The sequence below is a fragment of the Anomaloglossus baeobatrachus genome, chromosome 1 (assembly GCF_048569485.1).
Source record: "Anomaloglossus baeobatrachus isolate aAnoBae1 chromosome 1, aAnoBae1.hap1, whole genome shotgun sequence".
Taxonomy (NCBI): Eukaryota; Metazoa; Chordata; class Amphibia; order Anura; family Aromobatidae; genus Anomaloglossus; species Anomaloglossus baeobatrachus.
The window spans coordinates 939,994,287-940,011,647 of NC_134353.1; the positions used below are offsets into that span (position 1 = coordinate 939,994,287).

The 17,361-nt window shown below is 50.2% G+C and overlaps 1 protein-coding gene across 2 annotated transcripts in view; it reads right to left on the reverse strand.

Annotated features, from left to right (window-relative positions):
• The window catches only part of CAPSL (calcyphosine like), a 31,423-nt gene extending 15,866 nt beyond the window's left edge, over nucleotides 1-15,557 (reverse strand). For both annotated transcript variants that reach the window (XM_075343644.1, XM_075343636.1), the window contains exon 1: nucleotides 15,495-15,557. The gene's annotated coding sequence lies outside the window, so the exon portion shown is untranslated. The remainder of the gene's footprint in view (nucleotides 1-15,494) is intronic.
• Nucleotides 15,558-17,361: the final 1,804 nt, after the last annotated feature.

Below are 17,361 nucleotides of genomic sequence, written 5' to 3' on the forward strand. Positions count from 1 at the left end.
ATTTGATAGGATTTAAAAAAAAAAAAAAAAAATGACTTCTTTGTTCTTGAAACAGCACCCCTCCTGTCTACAGGTGGTGTATGGTATTGCACTTCAGCCCAGTTCACTTCAATTGAGATAAGCTGCATTACCAGACTGTTAGAAATGTATATGGTATATCTATACATGCCAGTCACCTGCCAATCATACATATTTTCACACATCCTGACCTGGAGCAAGAGATCACTCTATTCAGGTTTTAAATTCAATACCTCCGTTCTGGAACAAATGGTCAGGAGTGAAAGTTAAGGATAGAAAGGAAGAAGCCCCTGACCACAGCAAGACCCCTTGATGAGAAATGTAATTCAGTTAGGGAAGTGGGCGGGTGATTGCTGGTTACAGAGAAGCTTCAAAGGGGACCTGGAGACAGACCGGCACTGGTGTAAAAATTATTAAATTGGGTTGTACTTAGCTCCCATAATTATGGCAGGCATACTTCCAGCCTCAGGACAGCGGGATGCAGGTAACACATAAGTTGTCTAAATTGTGGGATGTGTGTATCAGCCCATAATTAATAACTAGCAGGTGGAAGACAATAGACACATCATGTTTCCTAGCTATGTATAGATAAAATCATAATAGGAAACATGATAGTAATATCTTCCACGTGGGATGGTCGGAGGCGGAGATATGAGGAAAGCTGCCATTTCACAATTCTCTGCAACCTGAAGGCAAATCCCATGTCCAGCCCTGTCACAGGTCACCAGGTGGGTGCTATGTTGCCTATTAAAAACAAAAGCGGACATACTGGAGGTGTTCTTCTCAGGAGAGGTCACATTCAGTAAACATGAGGGCAGTACCACGGACACCAATGGCTCCACAGCGCCTCCCCTGTGCCGAGCTAGCACAAGGCCTAATCACAAGGAAACGGGTACCTGATTCATATGTACATCTGCTTACATCTGTGTGCCCTTACGTCGATTAAATACATAATTTAATCCTTAGTTACTCTTTTATCTCGATGCACGAATCCCACATCCGTGCTCTCAGTTTAGTAATATACGCTACCTGGGCTGGTGTCTGGCCCGATATAGTCCTGCTAACAGACCGGGCCTATATCTAACATGGAACTGGTGGCAGACTACCAGGCTGGCAGAGCCCTGCTTCACTGGGGTTAGTGAAAAGGGTCTGTCGCCCTATCATGGTGGTGAGCGAGTGGGTTGTGGTGCCGGAGATTGCGCAGCCAACTCTGTCTCCCTCCTCGTCCCTGCGTGGACAGGTGGTGTCAGTGTAACACTGCACCAAGCAGACCTCACGTACCCTTTGGCGTGCGGAAAGTCACGTGTTGGCAGAAGTGATGAGGCCACATTGTGTGGCTTAGACATAGTAAAGGCGTCAGAATAGGGCTGCAAGGGTTTGTCGCATATTGGTGGCAGCGGTGGGATGCCTGCATGACACCCCCCCCCCCCCCCCCGGCTGTTCGTCACACAGACACAACCTGTGGACTAGACCAGTGATGTGTGGTTCTAAACTTGGTTCCCCTTCTTCATATGGATTAAGGAACTGGATAAAGGTTCTGGTTACCCCTGTTCCCCCCCAAGGAATGAGCAATCGGGGATAAACACGACACCAACCTGCTCACTTAAAATATAAGCTGTAGTGGCATTCTTGGCTATGTGTGGGTGGTGTATATCCCCATGGCGGTGCCATTTCTACTTCTACCTATATGAAATGTTGAAGAACTGGTGTTCTAATTAATATTTCCAAAGAAATAAGGGAAACTACAGTCATGGTTGAAAGTGTTGGCATTCTTAAAATTATTGTTCCAGAAAATGAGGTATTTCTCCCAGAAAATTACAGCAGTTACGCATTTATTGTTATACACAGGTTTATTTCTTTTGTGTGTATTGGAACAGCACAAAACAAAGAGAAAAAAAAGCAAATTGGACATAATTTAAACTCAAAAAAGGATGGACCAAATTGTAACCTTTCCAAAATTGTGGGTAAATAACTGTTTCAAGCATGTGATGTTTTTTCAAACTTATCTGTGGCAAGTAACAAGTGTGGGCAATATAAAAATCACACCTAAAACCAGACGAAAAGGGGAGAAGTTGATCAATCTTTGCATTGTGTGTCTGTGTGTGCCACACTAAGCATGGAGGACAAAAAGAGGAGAAGAGAACTGTCTGAGGACTGGATAACCAAAACTGGTGAAAGATATCAACAATCTCAAGATTCCAAGTCCATCTTCAGAGATCTTGATGTTCCTTTGTCCATGGTGCTCAACATAATCATGTAGTGTACAATCCATGGCACGGCAGACAATCTCCATGGACATGGACAGCAGAGAAAAACTGATAAAAGGTTGTAACGCAAGATAGTCCGGATGGTGGATAAGCCCCAATCAAGTTCCAAATAATCCAAGCCGTTCTGCCAGCTCAGGGGGCATCAGTGTCAGTGTAACTATCCAACCACATCTGTATGAAATAAAATGCTATGGAGGAGACCCAGAAGGACCCCCCTGCTGACACAGAGACAGAAAAAAAGCCAAAATGTATGTGAGTAACCAAAATCCTTCTGGAAATCGTCTTGTGGACAGATGAGACCAAGATAGAGCATTTTGGTAAAGCGCATCATTCTACTGTTTAACAAAAACAGAATGAGGCTTACAAAGAAAAGAACACGGCACCTACAGTCATACATGGTGGAGGTCATAGATGTTTGGGGATGTTTTGCTGCCTCTGGCACTGGGATCTTGACTGTGTGCAAGACATCAAGAAGTCTGAAGACAACCAAAGGATTTTGGGTCACAATGTAGTGCCCAGTGTTAGAAAGCTGGGGGTGCGTCTTAGGTTATGCGTCTTCCAGCAGGAGAATCACCCCAAACACTTCAACAAGTCCCCATAAATGGATGGAAACAAAGTGCTGGGGAGTTCTGAAGTGGCAGCAATGAGTCTGGATCTTAATCCCATAGATACCTTTGGAGAAATCTGAAAAGTGAGAGAAGAGAAGAAGAGAGAAGAGAAGAAGAGAGAAGAGAAGACGCCTTCACATATGAGAGACCTGGAGATGTTTATAAAGGAGAGTCCAAAATTCCAGGTGAGAGCAGTAAGAAGCTTTGTGGACAGGTATAGGAAGCGATTGATTGCAGGTATTTGTTACACAGGGTGTGTACCCAAATATTAAGTTGAGGGTGCTAATAATTTTGTCTGTCCCATTTTGGGGATTTTGGGTGAAATTCTGTCCAATTTGCCTTTTTTCTCTCGTTTTTTGTGTTGTTCCAATACACACAAAGGAAATATAACAAAATGTGTTTATTTCCAATAATTTTCTAGGAGAAATACTTCATTTTCTGGAACAATTTCTATGGTAGCAACACTTTCGGCCATGACAGTATACGTTGCCCTTACCGTACATCGTTCTCTTTACATCATTTTGGGCTTTTTGCAGTAACCAGCAACCATATTGCAAACGTGTATACAATATCTTCTCTTAAAATGTTAATTGGTTATCTACATAGGACAATTTTTTCACAATATATCCATGGTCCTGTTCTCAGCGTCAATTACAACGGCCAATTCTTACCCTGGTGGATTCTATAACCGGTCATCTGTGTTGGAGTATTGAGCTTACACGGTTAATATAGAGTTAAATAATAAACAATACATATACCGTACTCAATAGTTACTATAGGGTTAACTTTGGAATAAAAAATATATTCTTAATAGTTTTATGCACGGCTGTTAGCCTCCCTAACTTCATGGTCAATTGCCGACCTTCATGTTGTCTTCTCGTGCTTCCATATATCTGATAACAATGGACTTCTGGCCAGAAGAGATTTTGATAAATTACGTCTCAGGCTAAGTTCACACTTCCGTTGTTTTACATCAGTCACAATCCGTTGCCTTGAGGAATTACGGTATCCTGCAAAATATTTTGCAGGAATCCTGTTTTTCCCCATAGACTTCTATTAGTGATAGATCGCGACTGATGATGCTGCGTTGCATCCGCTGCGTCACGGTCAGTCGTTTTTTAACTGACCGCCGGGCGGGAGCAACGCAGCCTGTAACGTTTTTTGAGCAGCGCAATCCGTAGGATTTTGCTGCGCATGCGCTCTCTGGCTCCCTGCCCCTGTAACCAGGATACACATCGGGTAACCAAGCAATGCGCTTTGGTTAGTTACCCGATATGTACACTGGTTACGGGTGCAGGGAGCCAGCGCTAAGCGGTGTACGCTGGTATCCAAGATAAATATCGGGTAACCAAGCAAAAAGTGCTTTGCTTTTAGTTACCCGATATTTACCCTGGATACAGTGTGCAAGGAGGCCGACACTTCACCACTCGGCTCCGCCCCCTCCCGCACTCCGCATGTGTACACTCACACACACACACACACTTGTCCCCAGCCCTGCAGTCCCCGCGGCACTGACGTCCTCAGCTCCACGGCCCCGCTCGGCTCCGCCCCCTCGCGCTCCCTCCCCTCCCGGACTCCGCATGTACACACGCATGAAGACACACACTCACTCTCACACACACACACACTCACCTGTCCCCAGCCATGCAGACCGCGGCACTGACGTCCGCAGCTCCGCTCCCCCCGAACTCCGCCCCCCGCACACAACGGAGTCCGACAATGAAATTCTTTTCTTTGTCATCCGTTGTACAACGCATCAGTCACATGCGTCAAGCAACGCATGTGACTGATGCAAAACAACGGAAATGTGAACCTAGCCTTAAGAGATTTATTCGCTTTTTTCCAACTGATTCTCTCCAATTATTTGCACTGAATTTGCTAATCTTTGCACGCATGCACACTGCGCAGTTACTAAATAAAATATCCTATGTAAATGCATGTAATAATCAGTGCATGATATTACCGCATTACAGTCGTGGCCAAAAACTCAATTTCCAGTATATTTCCCCTCTGCGACAAAATGATCTGCTTATATCATTTCAGTTATCTTCTCATCAGCTTAGGAGAACGTGTTAACAAGGACAAGGCAGCTGTCTGTAAAGCACTGTGGAATTAATGGTGCTGAGTAAAATAAATAAAAAATAAATATCACTCTGTCATTCTGCTTGAATTAGGAGAGCAGAATGGTTGCAATATAAGGGGCCAGCGATTAAAACCATTGTCTTTTTCTATTAACCATACTTATCTACAAAGAAATATGTACAGTCATCATTGCTTTAGATCAAAAAGGTTTTACAGGCAAGGACATTGCTGGCTATAAGATTGTCCCTAAATCAACCATATAATGGATCACAAGGAAATTCAATGAGAGAAAGGTTCAATTACTAAGAAGAATGTCACCAAAGAATACTCAGCACATGCCAGGACCATATTCTAAATAGGATTTATCTATGGGACCAGGTCAATACCAGTGCAGAGCTTGCTCAGGAATGGCAGCTGGCAGATGTCAGTGCATCTTCCTGCACAGTGAGGCAAAGGCTTCTGCAGGCTGGGATAGTGTCAAGAAGGGCTGCAAAATAACTACTTCTCTATAAAAAAAAAACCCCCATCAAGAATAGATTGACATTCTGTAGGAAGTACAAGGATTGGACTGCAGAGGACTAGAGTAAAGTTATTTTCATTTATGAAGACCCTTCAGATGGTTTGGGACATCTGGAAGAATCATTGTCCAGAGAATAAAGGTTGAGCGCTACTATGAGCACTGTGTATGCCAACAGAAAAGCGGCTAAGGGATGAAAGGATCCATGGAAGTTCACCAAATTTGGCTGGACTTTAGTTAAAACTTTGGTTTAGGACCCGGACTTGACCCCAAACCCCATGCATTTCTGTATACAAGGTGTCGATTCGTATTGAATTGATGATGCCCTACAACTTTGTAATTCACTTTTTTTCTCTATCTCGTTCCGTTTTCTAAATAACAATGCTAACTCCGTTGTTTTCCACCAGGAGGCGCTATAGGTGGTTTCATTGCATAGCACATGGCTACTTTACTATACCTAGACACCACTTCTATGCCTATAGCTGCTGCCGTTCTCAAGTTGACGGCGGTGGACAGGATATGGGTGGACACACTGTAGAGGTTTCAGGTCCACGGGTCACCAATTCGAACACAACTTCTCAGAATGTTCCCTGGTTTATATAGTGGTATGTACACTGAATTATACTTTAAAGGGGAAATCTGACCCAAAGCAATCTTCTTATACCGCTGCTTACCCCAAAATAAGACCTACTAGGACAATAAGCCCTAGTAGGATTTTGTTGTTTTTTTCTTGAGTATGCTTAAAATATAAGCTCTACCCCCAAAACAAGCCCTTGTTGCGGATCCATAAGGAAGTGTCCAAGCAGCTAAATAAGTTAAATTATACAGCAGGACTCGTTATCCAATGGTGGATGGGCTCTCACACAGAGATCTGCATCGCTGTCAGGTCCCTTGCCGTTCCAGCTGCGTTGCATTGCAGCTCTCACAGATCAGGTACCAGTATAAATTTGCATGAGTGATACCGCTTCCAGTCACCAGGGGGAGCCAACCACTGTAGAACACAGGGGGACCTGACAGCGACGCAGATCTGTATGTGAGAGCCCATTCACTTGCCAACTCTAATTGTTTGGGGTCTGGTAAGTGCGATTCTTTTAGGGGGTGTCTGCTTTCTTATGGGTGTAAACTTAGCAGTACATAGAGAATAATACATTTAAGCAGGTAATTTAACCCTTTGTAAATATCTTCAAAAACGCAGCCAAGATGATGCCCAGTGTGGACAGCAAAATTGAAATCTCATAGACTTTGCTGGAGGAAGGAAATGCATGCATGTGGGGGCATCTTTGTGATGTCAAAAACGCACCAAAGATGCATCAAAGATGCCCTGTGGGAACTTAGCCTTATACAAGCTGCGCACTGACACTGTACATGGTATCAGCGTTGTCCCATGAAAGTAACATTTTTACAATAATGTGATATACTGCCCAAAACTAATAAAATGTTATAGCATTTTTAGCAAAGAAGATAAATGCAAACTTTTTTTTTTGTAAATCGCTGGTTTTTGGTCTGTTCTTTTTCCAACCCAAAAATGGAATAAATAGAGATGACAAAGTCTTATGGATACGAAATGGCAACAATAAAACCCACAGCTCGTGCCACAGATAACAGGCCCCGATACAACTCTATGGATAGGAAAAGAAGGGAATTTTGTTACTTACCGTAAATTCCTTTTCTTCTAGCTCCTATTGGGAGACCCAGACGATTGGGTGTATAGCACTGCCTCCGGAGGCCACACAAAGCATTACACTAAAAAGTGTAAGGCCCCTCCCCTTCTGGCTATACACCCCCAGTGGGATCACTGGCTCACCAGTTTTAGTGCAAAAGCAAGAAGGAGGAAAGCCAAGAACTGGTTTAAACAAATTCACTCCGAAGTAACGTCGGAGAACTGAAAACCTTTCAACATGAACAACATGTGTACCCGAAAAACAACCAAAAATCCCGAAGGACAACAGGGCGGGTGCTGGGTCTCCCAATAGGAGCTAGAAGAAAAGGAATTTACGGTAAGTAACAAAATTCCCTTCTTCTTCGGCGCTCCATTGGGAGACCCAGACGATTGGGACGTCCAAAAGCTGTCCCTGGGTGGGTAAAGAATACCTCATGTTAGAGCTGCGAAGACAGCCCTCCCCTACGGGGAGGCAACTGCTGACTGCAGGACTCTTCTACCTAGGCTGGCGTCCGCCGAAGCATAGGTATGCACCTGATAATGTTTGGTGAAAGTGTGCAGACTCGACCAGGTAGCTGCCTGGCACACCTGTTGAGCCGTAGCCTGGTGTCGTAATGCCCAGGACGCACCCACGGCTCTGGTAGAATGGGCCTTCAGCCCTGATGGAACCGGAAGCCCAGCAGAACGGTAGGCTTCAAGAATTGGTTCTTTGATCCATCGAGCCAGGGTGGCCTTAGAAGCCTGCGACCCTTTGCGCTTACCAGCGACAAGGACAAAGAGTGCATCCGAACGGCGCAGGGGCGCCGTGCGGGAAATGTAGATTCTGAGTGCTCTCACCAGATCTAACAAATGTAAATCCTTCTCATACCGATGAACTGCATGAGGACAAAAAGAAGGCAAAGAGATATCCTGATTAAGATGAAAAGAGGATACCACCTTCGGGAGAAACTCCTGAATGGGGCGCAGCACTACCTTGTCCTGGTGGAAGACCAGGAAGGGAGCCTTGGATGACAGCGCTGCTAGCTCAGACACTCTTCGAAGAGATGTGATCGCTACCAGAAAAGCCACTTTCTGTGATAGTCTAGAAAGTGAAACCTCCCTCAGAGGCTCGAAGGGCGGCTTCTGGAGGGCAACTAGTACCCTGTTCAGATCCCATGGATCCAACGGCCGCTTGTACGGGGGTACGATATGACAAACCCCCTGCAGGAACGTGCGCACCTTAGGAAATCGAGCTAGACGCTTCTGAAAAAAGACGGATAGCGCCGAGACTTGCCCTTTAAGGGAGCCGAGCGACAAACCTTTTTCTAACCCAGATTGCAGGAAAGAAAGAAAGGTAGGCAATGCAAATGGCCAGGGAGACACTCCCTGAGCAGAGCACCAGGATAAGAATATCCTCCACGTTCTGTGGTAGATCTTAGCGGACGTGGGCTTCCTAGCCTGTCTCATGGTGGCAACGACCCCTTGGGATAATCCTGAAGACGCTAGGATCCAGGACTCAATGGCCACACAGTCAGGTTCAGGGCCGCAGAATTCCGATGGAAAAACGGCCCTTGGGACAGTAAGTCTGGTCGGTCTGGTAGTGCCCACGGTTGGCCGACCGTGAGATGCCACAGATCCGGGTACCACGACCTCCTCGGCCAGTCTGGGGCGACGAGTATGACGCGGCTGCAGTCGGATCTGATCTTGCGTAGCACTCTGGGCAAGAGTGCCAGAGGTGGAAACACATAAGGGAGCCGGAACTGCGACCAATCTTGCACTGAGGCGTCTGCCGCCAGAGCTCTGTGATCGCGAGACCGTGCCATGAAGGTTGGGACCTTGTTGTTGTGCCAGGACGCCATTAGGTCGACGTCCGGCCTTCCCCAGCGGCGACAGATTTCCTGAAACACGTCTGGGTGAAGGGACCATTCCCCTGCGTCCATGCCCTGGCGGCTGAGGAAGTCTGCTTCCCAGTTTTCTACGCCGGGGATGTGAACTGCGGATATGGTGGAGGCCGTGGCTTCCACCCACATCAGAATCCGCCGGACTTCCTGGAAGGCTTGCCGACTGCGTGTCCCCCCTTGGTGATTGATGTATGCCACCGCTGTGGAGTTGTCCGACTGAATTCGGATCTGCCTTCCTTCCAGCCACTGCTGGAAGGCTAGTAGGGCAAGATACACTGCTCTGATTTCCAGAACATTGATCTGAAGGGTGGACTCCTGCTGAGTCCACGTACCCTGAGCCCTGTGGTGGAGAAAAACTGCTCCCCACCCTGACAGACTCGCGTCTGTCGTGACCACCGCCCAGGACGGTGGTAGGAAGGATCTTCCCTGTGATAATGAGGTGGGAAGAAGCCACCACTGCAGAGAGTCTTTGGCCGTCTGGGAAAGGGAGACTTTCCTGTCCAGGGATGTTGACTTCCCGTCCCATTGGCGGAGAATGTCCCATTGAAGTGGGCGCAGATGAAACTGCGCAAACGGAACCGCCTCCATTGCCGCCACCATCTTCCCGAGGAAGTGCATGAGGCGTCTTAAGGAGTGCGACTGACTTTGAAGGAGAGCCTGCACCCCAGTCTGTAGTGACCGCTGCTTGTCCAGCGGAAGCTTCACTATCGCTGAGAGAGTATGAAACTCCATGCCAAGATACGTTAGTGATTGGGTCGGTGACAGATTTGACTTTGAGAAGTTGATGATCCACCCGAACGTCTGGAGAGTCTCCAGTGCAACATTCAGGCTGAGTTGGCATGCCTCTTGAGAGGGTGCCTTGACAAGTAGATCGTCCAAGTAAGGGATCACAGAGTGTCCCTGAGAGTGCAAGACTGCTACCACTGCCGCCATGACCTTGGTGAACACCCGTGGGGCTGTCGCCAGACCAAATGGCAGAGCTACGAACTGAAGATGGTCGTCTCCTATCACGAAGCGTAGAAAGCGTTGGTGCTCTGTAGCAATCGGCACGTGGAGATAAGCATCTTTGATGTCTATTGATGCTAGGAAATCTCCTTGAGACATTGAGGCAATAACTGAGCGGAGGGATTCCATCCGGAACCGCCTGGCGTTCACATGCTTGTTGAGCAGTTTTAGGTCCAGAACAGGACGGAATGAGCCGTCCTTTTTTGGCACCACAAAGAAATTGGAGTAAAAACCTTGTCCTTGTTCCCGAAGAGGAACAGGGACCACCACTCCTTCTGCTCTTAGAGAATGCACCGCCTGCAGAAGGGCATCTGCTCGGTCGGGATGTGGGGAAGTTCTGAAGAACCGAGGCGGAGGACGAGAACTGAACTCTATCCTGTACCCGTGAGACAAAATGTCTGTTACCCACCGGTCTTTGACCTGTGGCAGCCAAATGTCGCAAAAGCGGGAGAGCCTGCCACCGACCGAGGATGCGGAGGGAGGCGGCCGAAAGTCATGAGGCAGCCGCCTTGGAAGCGGTACCTCCGGTTGCTTTCTTGGGGCGTGAGTGAGCCCGCCAGGAATCAGAGCTCCTTTGCTCTTTCTGAGTCCCTTTGGACGAGGAGAATTGGGGCTTGCCCGAGCCTCGAAAGGACCGAAACTTAGACTGCCACTTCCTCTGTTGAGGTTTGCTTGATCTGGGCTGGGGTAAGGAAGAGTCCTTACCTTTGGACTGTTTAATGATTTCCGCCAATTGCTCACCAAACAGTCTGTCTCCAGATAATGGCAAGCCGGTTAAACATTTTTTGGAAGCAGAATCTGCTTTCCATTCTTTTAACCACAAGGCTCTGCGCAAAACTACAGAGTTGGCGGATGCCATTGAGGTACGGCTCGTAGAGTCCAGTACCGCATTGATAGCGTAGGTCGCAAACGCAGACATTTGCGTAGTTAAGGACGCCACTTGCGGCACTGCTGGACGTATGAAAGAGTCCACCTGTGCCAGACCAGCTGAAATAGCTTGGAGCGCCCACACGGCCGCGAATGCTGGTGCAAACGATGCGCCGATAGCTTCATAGACAGATTTCAACCAAAGGTCCATCTGTCTGTCATTGGCATCTTTAAGTGAAGCCCCATCCTCCACTGCAACTATGGATCTAGCTGCAAGCCTGGATATTGGAGGGTCCACTTTTGGACACTGGGTCCAGCGTTTGACCACGTCAGGGGGAAAGGGATAACGTGTATCCTTAAGGCGTTTGGAAAAACGCTTGTCCGGATAAGCATGGTGTTTCTGGATTGATTCTCTGAAGTCAGAGTGGTCCAGAAAAGTACTCAATTTACGCTTGGGATACAGGAAATGGAATTTCTCCTGCTGGGCAGCTGCCTCCTCTGCTGAAGGGGCTGGGGGAGAAATATCCAACAGCCTATTGATGGCCGCTATAAGGTCATTTACCGTGGCGTCACCATCTGGCGTATCCAAATTGAGTGCGGTGTCAGGACAAGACTCCTGATCACCCACCTCTGTCTCATCATATAGAGACCCTTCTCGCTGAGACCCTGACCCGCGTGATGACGTGGAGGGTCTCTCCCAGCGAGCTCGCTTAGGCGGACTGGGACTGTCATCGGAGTCAGAGCCCTCAGCCTGTGATGCCTGGGACCCCCTTGAAGTACGGATGAGTTCCAACTGAGGGGGACCGGGGAACATAGACACAGCAGTGTCCATGGTCTGAGCAACTGGCCTGGACTGCAAGGTCTCCAGGATTTTTGTCATAGTCACAGACATTTTATCAGCAAAGACTGCAAATTCTGTCCCCGTCACCGGGGCAGGGTTCACAGGCGACTCTGCCTGGGCTACCACCACCATAGACTCTGGCTGCCGAAGTGCCACTGGGACTGAACATTGCACACAATGAGAGTCGTTGGAGCCTGCTGGTAGATTAGCCCCACATGCTGTACAAGCAGTGTAAACAGCCCGTGCCTTGGCACCCTTGCGTTTTGTGGATGACATGTTGTTGTCTCCTCAGAGCAATATAGGGTATACAGCCAAGAAGCGACCGTACAGTGCAGTATATATATATAAATATATCTGGTACAGGAAAAAGTACACCAATACAACACTGTGGCACTAGTGGGGCCAGCACTAATGTGCTGCTTACCGCCCGCTAAACGCGGGTGTGTGGTCGCCAGAAATCCCTAGTCTGGGTCTCCCAGAGCCTGTGTCCGTCCTCCAGCCAGACTGCATGCAGGAATGGCTGCCGGCGTCCTGTGGAGGGGGGGGGCGGGCCCTGGGCGTATACAGACAAAGAGCGGGAAACCTGCGTCCCACTGTGCCTAGTGAGAGGGCTGGAGCATGTAAATAAGGCTCCAGCCCTCGGCGCTGACAATTGCACAGCGTCTGTCCCATTCCCTGATTGACAGGGAGGGGGCGGGAACGAAGCGGAGCTAGGCCGCAAAAGCCGGGGACTAAATTTATAAGCGCCGCCGCCGTGAAAGCGCGGTCGGCGCTAAGTCCCCGGCGCACTACAAGTCCCAGCCGTGCCGCCGCTCCGAGAGTGGCCGGCGCGGTAGTTCCCAGCACATGAAGTCACACAGCCAAGCTGCTGTGACTCAAAACCCAGCGTGCAGCGCTACTGTCCCCGGCGCACTAACACACCCAGCAAGTCTGGCGTGTGTGTGCCTGTCTGTACGGGGACACAGAGTACCTGAAAGTTGCAGGGCCTTGTCCCTGAACGGTACCCAGCTCCGTATCCAGCAGGTTCACTGGGTCTGTGGATGGAGCCCGGCCTCAGGGCTCGGGGGCCGGTAAGATCCCACTTCCTCAGAGCCCCTCAGGGGGATGGGGAAGGAAAACAGCATGTGGGCTCCAGCCTCCGTACCCGCAATGGGTACCTCAACCTTACAAACCACAAGTGGGGTAAGAAGGGAGCATGCTGGGGGCCCCATATGGGCCCTCTTTTCTTCCATCCGACATAGTCAGCAGCTACTGCTGACTAAACAGTGGAGCTATGCGTGGATGTCTGACCTCCTTCGCACAAAGCAGAAAACTGGTGAGCCAGTGATCCCACTGGGGGTGTATAGCCAGAAGGGGAGGGGCCTTACACTTTTTAGTGTAATGCTTTGTGTGGCCTCCGGAGGCAGTGCTATACACCCAATCGTCTGGGTCTCCCAATGGAGCGCCGAAGAAATAAAATATTATCGCTCCTGGAAGACGACATCGGCCTCACCCATCCTATACATCGGCCTCACCCGTCCTATACATCGGCCTCCCCCGTCCTATACATCGGCCTCCCCCGTCCTATACATCGGCCTCGCCCGTCCTACACATCGGCCTCGCCCGTCCTACACATCGGCCTCGCCCGTCCTATACATCGGCCTCGCCCGTCCTATACATCGGCCTCGCCCGTCCTATACATCGGCCTCGCCCGTCCTATACATCGGCCTCGCCCGTCCTATACATCGGCCTCGCCCGTCATATACATCGGCCTCGCCCGTCCTATACATCGGCCTCCCCCGTCCTATACATCGGCCTCCCCCGTCCTATACATCGGCCTCCCCCGTCCTACACATCGGCCTCGCCCGTCCTACACATCGGCCTCGCCCGTCCTACACATCGGCCTCGCCCGTCCTACACATCGGCCTCCCCCGTCCTATACATCGGCCTCCCCCGTCCTATACATCGGCCTCCCCCGTCCTATACATCGGCCTCGCCCGTCCTACACATCGGCCTCGCCCGTCCTATACATCGGCCTCGCCCGTCCTATACATCGGCCTCGCCCGTCCTATACATCGGCCTCTCCCGTCCTACACATCGGCCTCGCCCGTCCTACACATCGGCCTCGCCCGTCCTACACATCGGCCTCGCCCGTCCTACACATCGGCCTCGCCCGTCCCATACATCGGCCTCGCCCGTCCTATACATCGGCCTCTCCGTCCCATACATCGGCCTCACCCGTCCTACACATCGGCCTCACCCGTCCCATACATCGGCCTCACCCGTCCCATACATCGGCCTCACCCGTCCCATACATCGGCCTCACCCGTCCCATACATCGGCCTCACCCGTCCCATACATCGGCCTCACCCGTCCCATACATCGGCCTCACCCGTCCCATACATCGGCCTCACCCGTCCCATACATTGGCCTCACCCGTCCTATACATCGGCCTCCCCCGTCCTATACATCGGTCTCACCCGTCCTATACATCGGCCTCACCCGTCCCATACATCGGCCTCACCCGTCCCATACATCGGCCTCACCCGTCCCATACATCGGCCTCACCCGTCCCATACATCGGCCTCACCCGTCCTATACATCGGCCTCCCCCGTCCTATACATCGGCCTCACCCAACCTATACATCGGCCTCACCCAACCTATACATCGGCCTCCCCCGTCCTATACATCGGCCTCACCCGTCCCATACATCGGCCTCCCCCGTCCCATACATCGGCCTCCCCCGTCCCATACATCGGCCTCCCCCGTCCCATACATCGGCCTCCCCCATCCTATACATCGGCCTCACCCGTCCCATACATCGGCCTCACACATCCCATACATCGGCCTCCCCCGTCCCATACATTGGCCTCACCCGTCCTATACATCGGCCTCCCCCGTCCTATACATCGGCCTCCCCCGTCCTATACATCGGCCTCACCCGTCCCATACATCGGCCTCCCCCGTCCTATACATCGGCCTCACCCGTCCCATACATCGGCCTCCCCCGTCCCATACATCGGCCTCCCCCGTCCCATACATCGGCCTCCCCCATCCTATACATCGGCCTCACCCGTCCCATACATCGGCCTCACACATCCCATACATCGGCCTCCCCCGTCCCATACATTGGCCTCACCCGTCCTATACATCGGCCTCCCCCGTCCTATACATCGGCCTCCCCCGTCCTATACATCGGCCTCCCCCGTCCTATACATCGGCCTCACCCGTCCCATACATCGGCCTCCCCCGTCCTATACATCGGCCTCACCCATCCCATACATCGGCCTCACCCGTCCCATCATCGGCCTCCCCCATCCTATACATCGGCCTCACCCGTCCCATACATCGGCCTCACACATCCCATACATCGGCCTCCCCCGTCCCATACATCGGCCTCACCCGTCCCATACATCGGCCTCCCCCGTCCTATACATCGGCCTCACCCATCCTATACATCGGCCTCACCCATCCCATACATCGGCCTCCCCCGTCCTATACATCGGCCTCACCCATCCTATACATCGGCCTCACCCATCCTATACATCGGCCTCCCCCGTCCCATACATCGGCCTCACCCATCCCATACATCGGCCTCACATATTCTATACATCGGCCTCCCCCATAACACTGGACAGATAACTTTATACATTATATCTAAGCAGCTGCAGAACTTTTCAAAGTAGCATCAAAAAGTGCAAAAAAAAAGAGACATAAAGAGCAAAGGATGAATAAATGCCCGTGTCCAGACTCCAGTGGGTAATGTCACCTTGTCTCGGGTGGGTCCTCCAGCAGCAGAGCCCGGAGCTTCACCTGCTACTATGGACGCAGGTCTCAGCCAGCAGGGACTGGAGAACTACCCTCCGGATTTCTGATTGGCTCAGCAGGCAGAATTCTCCTCTGTGATTGGTGGACGTCGCTGCCTGTCACGTTGCCCCGCCCCACCTGAGCTTGTTACATGAGGTTAGTTACACATACTCGGGTTGCCCTGGAGACGGCATCAGACGTTCGAACACAGAACCGTGCCGTGCATAGCTCCGCCCCTTGGAACTGTCAACACAGCTTTAACCCTTCCTGTGCCACAAAGCTTTACATAGTCAGGAAATGACCAGAATTAATTATTAACTGTTAATATTTGTATAAATATTTACCAGATCAGGAGATTCCGCTCCAGAAGGATGAGATCAGTGTTACAGGGCTGCAGAGCCGGCTCCGGGGCCACACAGTCCCACTGGCCCCTCTTTCATACTGAATTTGCCCCCTAATCTCCCAATAATCATAATTATTTTTTTATCTTTTTGGTCAGTATTATTTGTAGTTTTGTCATTACCATTTTAGGGTCTAATTTTTTTTTATTTTTCTGGGAGATGAAACCATAAGAAACAGAGATTCTGACATTTAGATTCTTTTTTTTTCAATTTCAGCGTTTCATTTCACCCTATGGGATAAATATTAGGATATTGTATTAGCTCAGACATTACACGTGTGGCGATACCAAACTTTTTTTTACCTACTCCTCCCAAGGATGCAATTGGGCCTGAGCCTGAGTGGACCCCACCTTAGGACACAACGGGCCCCGAGCCTTAGTGGATCCCATCTTAGGACACAACGGGCCCCGAGCCTTAGTGGACCCCATCTTAGGACACAACGGGCCCCGAGCCTTAGTGGACCCCATCTTAGGACACAACAGGCCCCGAGCCTTAGTGGACCCCATCTTAGGACACAACGGGCCCCGAGCCTTAGTGGATCCCATCTTAGGACACAACGGGCCCCAAACCTTAGTGGACCCCATCTTAGGACACAACGGGCCCCGAGCCTTAGTGGATCCCATCTTAGGACACAACGGGCCCCGAGCCTTAGTGGACCCCATCTTAGGACACAACGGGCCCCGAGCCTTAGTGGACCCCATCTTAGGACACAACAGGCCCCGAGCCTTAGTGGACCCCATCTTAGGACACAACTGGCCCCGAGCCTGAGTGGACCCCATCTTAGGACACAACGGGCCCCGAGCCTGAGTGGACCCCATCTTAGGACACAACGGGCCCTGAGCCTTAGTGGACCCCATCTTAGGACACAACGGGGTCGAGTCTGAGTGGATCCAACTTTAGGACTCAACGGGCCCAGAGTTTGAGTAGACCCCACCATAGGACGCAACAGGGCCTGTGCCTGAGTGGACCCCACCTTAAGACATAATGGGGCTCGAGCTTGAGTGGACCTACCTTAGGACACAAGGGGATGTGAACCTGAGTGCACGCCACGTTACTTTGCAACAGGGCCCGAGCCTGAGTGGTCCCCACCTTAGAAGACAATGGGACCTGAGCCTGAGTGGACCCCACCTTACGATGCAGTGTGGCCGTCACCTGGTTTATCGGGTGCCGACTCCTACTTTGTCCAGCCCCACCATTAACCTCTTCATGACCAGACTATTTTTTGGTTTTAGGATCACAATGTATTAATTTATATCAAAATATTCCAGAACTTCATAACTTTTGTTTTCTATTTTGTGCTTTTTTACCATTAACCCCTTTAGCACTAGGACATGTTTTGAATTTAGGATCATCTGCATTTTTTTTTCTCTTCATAACTAATAACTTTTTTTAATTTTCGCATTGATAGGACAATATGGAGCATTTTTG